Source organism: Symsagittifera roscoffensis, unplaced genomic scaffold (assembly GCF_963678635.1).
Source record: "Symsagittifera roscoffensis unplaced genomic scaffold, txSymRosc1.1 SCAFFOLD_62, whole genome shotgun sequence".
Taxonomy (NCBI): domain Eukaryota; kingdom Metazoa; phylum Xenacoelomorpha; order Acoela; family Convolutidae; genus Symsagittifera; species Symsagittifera roscoffensis.
The window spans coordinates 227501-237500 of record NW_026970756.1 but is presented as its reverse complement, the minus strand read 5'-3'; the positions used below and the strand labels follow the sequence as shown (position 1 = coordinate 237500).

The window sequence follows — 10000 nt, the reverse complement described above, 5'->3', positions numbered from 1 at the left end:
TAATTAAACAGTCGGATTCCCCTTGTCCAAACCAGTTCAGAGTTTGAACGTTTAATGTGCGACAGATTTGACCTAAAGCATATCCATCATCGATGCGCCAAACGCCAACAACTCCGAAGAGCCATCGTACGCTTTAGCATATCGAGACTTCAAGCTAAAGGCTTGTCACACCCATTCCTCAGAGCCAATCCTTCTTCCGAAGGTACGGATCAATTTTGCCGACTTCCCTTATCTACACTGTTCCAAGACCAGAGGCTTTTCACCTTGGGGACCTGATGCGGTAATTGGTACGATTCACTCTCCTGACATTAGCTGGGCCGAATTTTTACGTGCCACCAGGAACAATTGGGATGCTTCAAATGCTGAAACACTCTTTCATGGTTCGAGCCTTATCTCTGATTGATTCAATTCCAAGGTCTCTACTGCATGTTATAAAGAAAAGATAACTCTTCCCCAAGGTCCCAATGACTAAATTCGACTGAGATGACGTTGCCGTCGTAATGCCAAGAGAGTAAGTTCGGGAATTTTAACCCGATGCTCTTTCGAGACTCAGCAGTTTTCAAAAAACCACTATTCAAGACTTTGGCCTTAGCCTGTCTTTTAGAATCGACTAACTCATGTGCAAATGCTGTTCACATGAAAACCTTTCCCGCTTCAGTCCTCAAAGTTCTCATTTGAGTACTTGCTACTTCCACCAAGATCTGCTCCATTGGCCGCTTCGAGCATATACTCACGTATACACTTTTGCGCAACCAATGCGTCCTCCTACACATGAACATACTTTAAGACCAGTTCTAAACCAGTCTTAAGCATCCAGCCGAAGCCAGAATCTGATGTTCATGGTCAGGTATAGGCCACGAGCTCTAGTGCCATCCATTTTCAGGGCTGATTGATTCGGCAGGTGAGTTGTTACACATTCCTTAGCGGTTTTCAACTTCCATGACCACCGTCCTGCTGTCAATATCAATCAACACCTTTTGTGGTGACTCATGAGCAAGTAGTTAGGCGCCTTAACCCAACTTTTGGTTCATCCCACATCGCCGGTTCTGCTTACCAAAAGCGGCCCACAAAAAGCTCGCATTCAAAGTTCAAGTGCAATTAAGTCACAAGAACATCTCACCGATTTATAGTTTGAGAATAGGTGAAGGAAAAGTTTTCCCCCAGTCCTCTAATCATTCGCTTTAACCGATGAAATTGCACAGCGAAGATTTTTCAATCTTGCTTAAGCTTTTGCTATCCTGAGGGAAACTTCGGAGGAAACCAGCTACTAGATGGTTCGATTAGTCTTTCGCCCCTATGCTCAGGTCAGACGATCGATTTGCACGTCAGAACCGCTTCGGGCTTCCACCATGGTTTCCCGTGGCTTCACCCTGCCCAAGCATAGATCACCATCTTTCGGGTCGTGTGCTACTTGCTCTGGATCAGTCATGTTTTAGCAACATAACCGTCCGTGGTTGCGAGACATCGCTTTGACGCTCTCACCACAAAAGTTAATGCAACTCATAAAAGTTACACCGTTCACTTTCATTACGCGTGTACGCTTTCAAACAGCGACAGCACTTGCAAGCAACTCACACTCCTTGGTCCGTGTTTCAAGACGGGCTGTAGAGAGCATTGATTGGGATGTTAAGGTCAGACAGGCAAACAAAAGAGATAAAACTTTATCTCATTTAGTCAAGACACAACAAATTTGAAATCCGAAGAAAACAAATAGCTCGCATCTTTAACAATGATCACCAAAAGACTTTAACAACACTACCCGGTGGTCTAGAATCAAGTTCAAGACATTGGGCATGATAACGCTCACTCCAGTTCTCCTTCAACGGTTTCACGTACTTTTCACTCTCTCTTCAGAGTGCTTTTCAACTTTCCCTCACGGTACTTGTTTGCTATCGGTCTCGCTTTATAATTAGCTTTTGGAGAGACATATCTCCAGCTTCGAGTTGCACTTTCAAACAACTCTACTCATAGGAATGCGCCGTCGACAAGTTATAACAAGACTGTTACGGGATTTTTACCCTCTTTGATGCTATTTTCCAATAGACATCCAGTCAAGTCAACAAGCCAGGCAGCAAACCATACCGGACACCGAGGAGTGTTACCACTCCTCTTCCCGATGAGCTTTTCCCTGTTCATTCGCCATTACTAAGGGATTCTCGGTTGATTTCTTTTCCTCCCCTTACTGATATGCTTAAGTTCAGGGGGTTCTCTCGTCCAAATCAGGTTACGATTTAAAGGCACTCAAGCATCCATAAAACTACCGAAGTAGTAATGTGCAGGAGTTTATCACTCTAGCTTAGGCAAACTGAAGATCGAACACTGTTTAAACGCGCTCTCAATGCAATCACATGTATCACACCGGTACTACATCTGAACAGCTCTTTGATCAACAGAATACCCAAGTTTGAGCGACTTGATTTAAGTGTTCTAACCAATCCCGAAGGATCTCGTAGATACACCAGCAAAAGAACGGACCAATCCGAAGACAGATCGCTCTTACCCTCAGATTTCTCCAAAAGTAAGCGTTCAATCGATTTCAAATAACCCTGATTCGGACGCGATCAACAGCCGAAGCTGAGACCGCCTTTTGCGTTAGAGAGGTCAGTAAACAAATCTTGCGATTCTTACTGAATTAACACATATAGCTGTGCTCCTCCTCGTAAAGCGAGCCTAGTGATCCCCCGTTGAAGGTTGTTTTTCGACCATCTAGCACTGGTTTGATTTAGAACAAAGCCAACCGCAGTCGGACTTTGAGCTGTCTCGACCACCCTGTTTTTTTAGCATTTGGGCCTTCGCTTTCCTCAGTCTTTCTCTTACAACGGCAAACTGAAGATCGAACACTGTTTAAACGCGCTCTCAATGCAATCACATGTATCACACCGGTACTACATCTGAACAGCTCTTTGATCAACAGAATACCCAAGTTCGAGCGACTTGCTTAAGTGTTCTATCCAGTCCCTAAGGATCTGACAGATACACCAGTAAAAGAACCGGATCAATCCGAAGACTGATCACTCCTACGATCGGATTTCTCCAAAAGTAAGTGTTCACTCGATTAGAACAAAGCCAACCGCAGTCGGACTTTGAGCTGTCTGGACCACCCTGTTCTTAAGCATTTGGGCCTTCGCTTTCCTCAGTCTTTCTCTTACAACGGCAAACTGAAGATCGAACACTGTTTAAACGCGCTCTCAATGCAATCACATGTATCACACCGGTACTACATCTGAACAGCTCTTTGATCAACAGAATACCCAAGTTCGAGCGACTTGCTTAAGTGTTCTATCCAGTCCCTAAGGATCTGACAGATACACCAGTAAAAGAACCGGATCAATCCGAAGACTGATCACTCCTACGATCGGATTTCTCCAAAAGTAAGTGTTCACTCGATTAGAACAAAGCCAACCGCAGTCGGACTTTGAGCTGTCTCGACCACCCTGTTTTTTTAGCATTTGGGCCTTCGCTTTCCTCAGTCTTTCTCTTACAACGGCAAACTGAAGATCGAACACTGTTTAAACGCGCTCTCAATGCAATCACATGTATCACACCGGTACTACATCTGAACAGCTCTTTGATCAACAGAATACCCAAGTTCGAGCGACTTGCTTAAGTGTTCTATCCAGTCCCTAAGGATCTGACAGATACACCAGTAAAAGAACCGGATCAATCCGAAGACTGATCACTCCTACGATCGGATTTCTCCAAAAGTAAGTGTTCACTCGATTAGAACAAAGCCAACCGCAGTCGGACTTTGAGCTGTCTGGACCACCCTGTTCTTAAGCATTTGGGCCTTCGCTTTCCTCAGTCTTTCTCTTACAACGGCAAACTGAAGATCGAACACTGTTTAAACGCTCTCTCAATGCAATCACATGTATCACACCGGTACTACATCTAAACAGCTCTTTGATCAACAGAATACCCAAGATCGAGCGACTTGCTTTAAGTGTTCTATCCAGTCCCTAAGGATCTGACAGATACACCAGTAAAAGAACCGGATCAATCCGAAGACTGATCACTCCTACGATCGGATTTCTCCAAAAGTAAGTGTTCACTCGATTAGAACAAAGCCAACCGCAGTCGGACTTTGAGCTGTCTGGACCACCCTGTTCTTAAGCATTTGGGCCTTCGCTTTCCTCAGTCTTTCTCTTACAACGGCAAACTGAAGATCGAACACTGTTTAAACGCGCTCTCAATGCAATCACATGTATCACACCGGTACTACATCTGAACAGCTCTTTGATCAACAGAATACCCAAGTTTGAGTGACCTCCCATCATCAATGGGGGATTGCATTCCTATCTGACATCGGGGTCAACAGCATCAATATACTTGATACTGCCAATTTAAACCATTAAAGGCAATTTTCATGATGCAGATAGAGCAATTCAATCTACGCTTTAGGTCATCAATTGTAGCTTCGCATCCGCCTTCTCAGGCAGACGCTTGAAACCAGGGAACTGAACACACTGTTCCTCTCGTACTAAGTGTTACCCAAGCATAGATCACCCTGTTTTTGAGCGTTTGGGCCCTCGCTTTTCTCAGTCTTACTCTTACGAAGGCAAACTGAAGATCGAACACTGTTTAAACGCTCTCTCAATGCAATCACATGTATCACACCGGTACTACATCTGAACAGCTCTTTGATCAACAGAATACCCAAGTTTGAGTGACCTCCCATCATCAATGGGGGATTGCATTCCTATCTGACATCGGGGTCAACAGCATCAATATACTTGATACTGCCAATTTAAACCATTAAAGGCAATTTTCATGATGCAGATAGAGCAATTCAATCTACGCTTTAGGTCATCAATTGTAGCTTCGCATCCGCCTTCTCAGGCAGACGCTTGAAACCAGGGAACTGAACACACTGTTCCTCTCGTACTAAGTGTGATTACCCAAGCATAGATCACCCTGTTCTTAAGCATTCGGGCCTTCGCTTTCCTCAGTCTTTCTCTAACGAAAGCAAACTGAAAATCGTACACTGTTTAAACGACCAACAAACAAGCTTATCTAGGAGAAGTTACTCCTAAGCTACCATCTAAACAGCTTTTTGATCAACAGAATACCCAAGTTTGAGCGACTTCCTTTTGGCGTCAACAATGACGAGGCATTTGGCTACCTGCTTTTGGCGTCAACAATGACGAGGCATTTGGCTACCTGCTTTTGGCGTCAAAAATGACGAGGCATTTGGCTACCTGCTTTTGGCGTCAAAAATGACGAGGCATTTGGCTACCTGATTTTGGCGTCAACAATGACGAGACATTTGGCTACCTTCTCTCTTGCTATAATGCACCACTGACTCTCACTTGCTATCATCCACACCGAGCAAGCTACTTTGACTGGGAGCCCATCCCCAGTCTCAAGCTATCATGCACCACCGTTTTTCTTGCTAATGCACCACCATCATACTAAGGATCACCAACAAGGATCACCTTGAGTTAACCTAACTTGCATCAGGTCAACTCTCTTTGAATTATCTTTCGGGAATCTAAGGTGATCCATTAAGGACTACCTTGAGCCAATCTAACCTTAGCTAGACCAACTCTTAGATGAACCATGAAGGAACATCATGCTATCATGCACCACCGACTCTTCCTTGCTATTATCAACCACCGAGCAAGCTACTTTAACTGGGAGCCAATCCCCAGTCTCATGCACCACCGTCTCTCTTACTCACATGCACCACCGACTCTTCCTTGCTATTATCAACCACCGAGCAAGCTACTTTAACTGGGAGCCAATCCCCAGTCTCATGCACCACCGTCTCTCTTACTCTCATGCACCACCGACTCTTTCTTGCTATCATCAACCACCGAGCAAGCTACTTTGACTGGGAGCCAATCCCCAGTCTCATGCACCACCGTCTCTCTTACACTCATGCACCACCGACTCTTTCTTGATTATGCACCACCACCTTTCAGCAAAATCTCCAAAAAGATCTACTGCGTACCGGGTCATATTTAATGAGCTGACCGGCTCTTCGCTCAAACAGTGGCATTAGTCACTGATCCTTCCGCAGGTTCCCCTACGGAAACCTTGTTACGACTTTTACTTCCTCTAGACAATTAAGCTCGATCCGCTTCCACCTATTGCCAGGACCGAAGTCTCAGCGACGGGCTTCCGCAATTCTTGCTTAAACATCCAATCAGTAGTAGCGACGGGCGGTGTGTACAAAGGGCAGGGACGTAATCCCCAGTAGTTGTTGACTACCGAGTACTAGGAATTCCTGGTTCACGAATGCAAGTTACAACATTCGATCCCCTTCACGCTCATGAATTTTAGGTGATTACCCGGACCATATAGGCCAAGGTTATCCCTCAATTTAAATTCACCAGTGTAGCGCGCGTGCAGTCCAGGACATCTAAGGGCATCACAGACCTGTTATAGCCTCACTTCACTTGTGCTATTTAATTGCACATAGTACCTCTAAGAAGTAACCAATACTCTAACGAGAATGGCACTATTTAGATGATCAAGATCTCGTTCGTTATCGGAATTAACCAGACAGATCACTCCACTAACTAAGAACGGCCATGCACCACCGCCCATATAATCATGAAAGATCATCAATCTGTCAATCCTTAAGATGTCTGGACCTGGTGAGATTTCCCGTGTTGAGTCAAATTAAGCCGCAGGCTCCACTCCTGGTGGTGCCCTTCCGTCAATTCCTTTAAGTTTCGATTTTGCAACCATACTTCCCCCGGAACCAATAAACTTTGGTTTCCCGGTTAATTTCTTGCCAAGTCAGAAGAGACTTTGACAAATCGTAAGTTGGTATAGTTTATGGTTAGAATTACGAGGGTATCTAATCCTCTTCAATACTCTAACTTTCGTTCTTGATTAATGAAAACATTCTTGGCAAATGCTTTCGCAGTAGTTTGTCTTGCCACGATCCAAGAATTTCACCTCTAACGTAGCAATACAAATGCCCCCGGCTGTTCCTTTCAATCATTACCGCACTTTAGCCACCGGCATCAGTAAAACGCGGGTCATTCTCCATTATTCCATGCTTGATTATTCAATCCCAAAGGATGCTTTGAACACTCTAATTTTCTCAAAGTGAAAACACCGTTTCCACACCTCGTCACATTTAAGTGCAAGGTATTTCTTCGATGCGAAGGATGAGCGTAACGAGTGGAAAGCGTTAACTAACCACCATGTTACCGTTATACTCAAACAGATCCAACTATGAGCTTTTTAAACGCAGCAACTTTTGCATACGCTTGTAGAGGCTGGTATTACCGCGGCTGCTGGCACCAGACTTGCCCTCTACTCGATCATCAAAGGAGCTTTTGCATCCTTTCCATTCTGATTACAAACCATTAAGGCTCATATCATTATTTCTCGTCACTACCTCCTCGTGCGGAGAGTGGGTAATTTGCGTGCCTGCTGCCTTCCTTGGATGTGGTAGCCGTTTCTAAGGCTCCCTCTCCGGAATCGAACCCTGATTCCCCGTTAGCCGTCACAACCATGGTAGTCCGTTACACTACCATCATAGGTTGATAGCTCAGAAATTCGGAAGCTGCGTCCCCCGGCCTAAGCCATCTGGGATCTTTCAGTTACTTTGGATTCATCCGGTATGCGCCCGTACTTAGCAGGTCGCTCGGTGAATTCTTGTAAAAGTTCGCGACCGGAGTCACGCAATCTGCATGCATTAGCTGCAGGGTTACCGCAGTTATTCATCTGACAGGTAACTCAACTTTTAGATAGTAACTGATTTAATGAGCCATTCGCGGTTTCACTTTTGCAAGTTTCACTTACACATGCATGGCTTAGTCTTTCAGACAAGCATATGGCAACTGACAGGATCAATCAGTTTAAAGTACTTCGGAAGCTAGCTTTTTCAAACCGAACCCTGATTTGCAAGCTGCTACCTTTCCAGAAAGGCACACTAAGGTCAACCTTTCCCACGCACAAACTACTACTATCAGCATTTTAAACCTTCACGAGCTAAAGAAGTCTTGGACTCTAGAGGACTTAGGAAAGGCCGTCCTCTGACTAACTCAGTTAAACAGCATAGTTGTGCACCATTGGTACTGATACGGTAAACCATATCCAACTACACCTATAAGTAAGTCTTTCCTGGGGCACCAAGTCCAGGCTTATGCAAGCGCCACCAAGCACGTTTCTTTGAGACCAAGACGACTTCATCTCGACAGCTCACTTAGTTAAACAGCACGGTTGTTGCACCTCTGGTGCTGATACGGCTAACCATATCCAACCATACCTATAAGCAAGCTACTTTGACTGGGGCACCAAGTTCAGTCTCATGCAAGAGCCATCAAGCATGATTAGAACCTTCACGAGCTAAAGCAATCTTGGACTCTAGAGGACTTAGGAAACGCCGTCCTCTGACTAACTCAGTTAAACAGCATAGTTGTGCACCATTGGTACTGATACGGTAAACCATATCCAACTACACCTATAAGTAAGTCTTTCCTGGGGCACCAAGTCCAGGCTTATGCAAGCGCCACCAAGCACGTTTCTTTGAGACCAAGACGACTTCAACTCGACAGCTCACTTAGTTAAACAGCACGGTTGTTGCACCTCTGGTGCTGATACGGCTAACCATATCCAACCATACCTATAAGCAAGCTACTTTGACTGGGGCACCAAGTCCAGTCTCATGCAAGAGCCACCAAGCATGATTTGGTTTACACCGGTTCATAGTTATGCGCAGTACTTAGAAGCACCTTAGCTAAAGCCAATCCTTCTTTTCACAAACAGCTCAACGACTGATTGCTTCAATTTCAAGCTTTTCTTAGCCTTCTCGAGAAGAGACTTTGCTCAACTACACAAAGCCTTTAAGGCAGTTTTGGTTCTGCTTTCTAGTTATAAACTATCTGACCTTCGTTCTTTTCGAACCTTGGATGGTTCTCCTTACTGAGGCGAAATCGAGCGATGATACTTTACCAGTGGTCAAGTCTCATCAAATTACGCCTTTCTGATACGCTTTTGAGGTTAGGAAGTAAAAAAAAAATTTTCAAAAATTTTGAAATTTTTCAAAATTTTTTTGAAAATTCTCGCTACTACCCTCCCCCTATAATACACAGAAATCTCCTAAATGAGTATTTCTGGGGAAAAATTTTTTTTTTTCAAATGCTCACCATTTGCTCAATTTTTGCTCAAAATAACTTTTGAAAACACGCCCGGAAAGCCCTGCCCATGTACTTTCCAACGCTTTTTACCCGAAGTAAATCGCACAATTTTTTGTTGACCAAAAATGCAAGAGACTGAAGTGAAATTTTTTTTTTTTTTTGAAAAAATAGCAAAAGTCAATTTTTAACTCGAGCTGGAACCTAAACTAATTTTAGTAAAAAAAATTGTAATATACCATTAGAAAGCTATGCTCAAGGGCTTTCCAGCGGTTATAATTATATTAAAATTGAACAATTTTTTGTTGCCCGAAATTTCATTCTTCTAAACTTCGTCACTTTTTGAGCTTAAAATTGCAGTTCAGCCAAAGCGCTATAACTTTTACACCACTGGTCCGATTGGACTGAGCTTTCTACACCAACTAGCCCTCACACAGAGCTCTCTACGCTAAAATTGAAAGTTAGCTGTGCGAGCACTCCTTCATGCCTAAACAGCTGTTTTTCTGCAATTTCGAGCTGAAAAATCGAATTACAGAGTTTACGGCTCGGGTCATAACTTTTGAACCACTGGTCGCACAGCTCCCATCTTTTTCATGCAGCTGACCATCAAGCATATTGACAAAATTTGACTCCTAAATGAGTATTACTGGCACAAAAGAGTTAAAAAAAAAAAAAAAAAAAAAAAAAAAAAAGCTAGGTGTAGTAACATTGTTACTGGTGCTTATTCAATCTTTTCTTCCTTCTCTTCACTGGTTCATCTCTTTAACACTGCCCAGCTTTTAGCTCGTGAAAGAGCTCAGACCGACTGCTACTGCTGATAGTTAACTCCTAAAGCAGTTCTTCTAGGTACTAGCGTTAGTTAGTACCTACTTGCTTTCTGATCGGTCAGTGTCTTTAATTGGAAT

At 43.9% G+C, this 10000-nt stretch overlaps 1 non-coding gene and 1 pseudogene across 1 annotated transcript in view; both read right to left on the bottom strand.

The window, feature by feature from the left end:
- Positions 1-2228, bottom strand: part of LOC134855959 (large subunit ribosomal RNA) — a 3517-nt gene extending 1289 nt beyond the window's left edge. The window contains exon 1 of the ribosomal RNA XR_010164700.1: positions 1-2228. This exon is cut by the window's left edge and continues 1289 nt beyond it. This is a non-coding gene — a ribosomal RNA (large subunit ribosomal RNA).
- A 313-nt stretch (positions 2229-2541) lies between these two features.
- LOC134855952 (5.8S ribosomal RNA) lies at positions 2542-2693 on the bottom strand (annotated as a pseudogene).
- Between the last annotated feature and the right edge of the window lie 7307 nt (positions 2694-10000).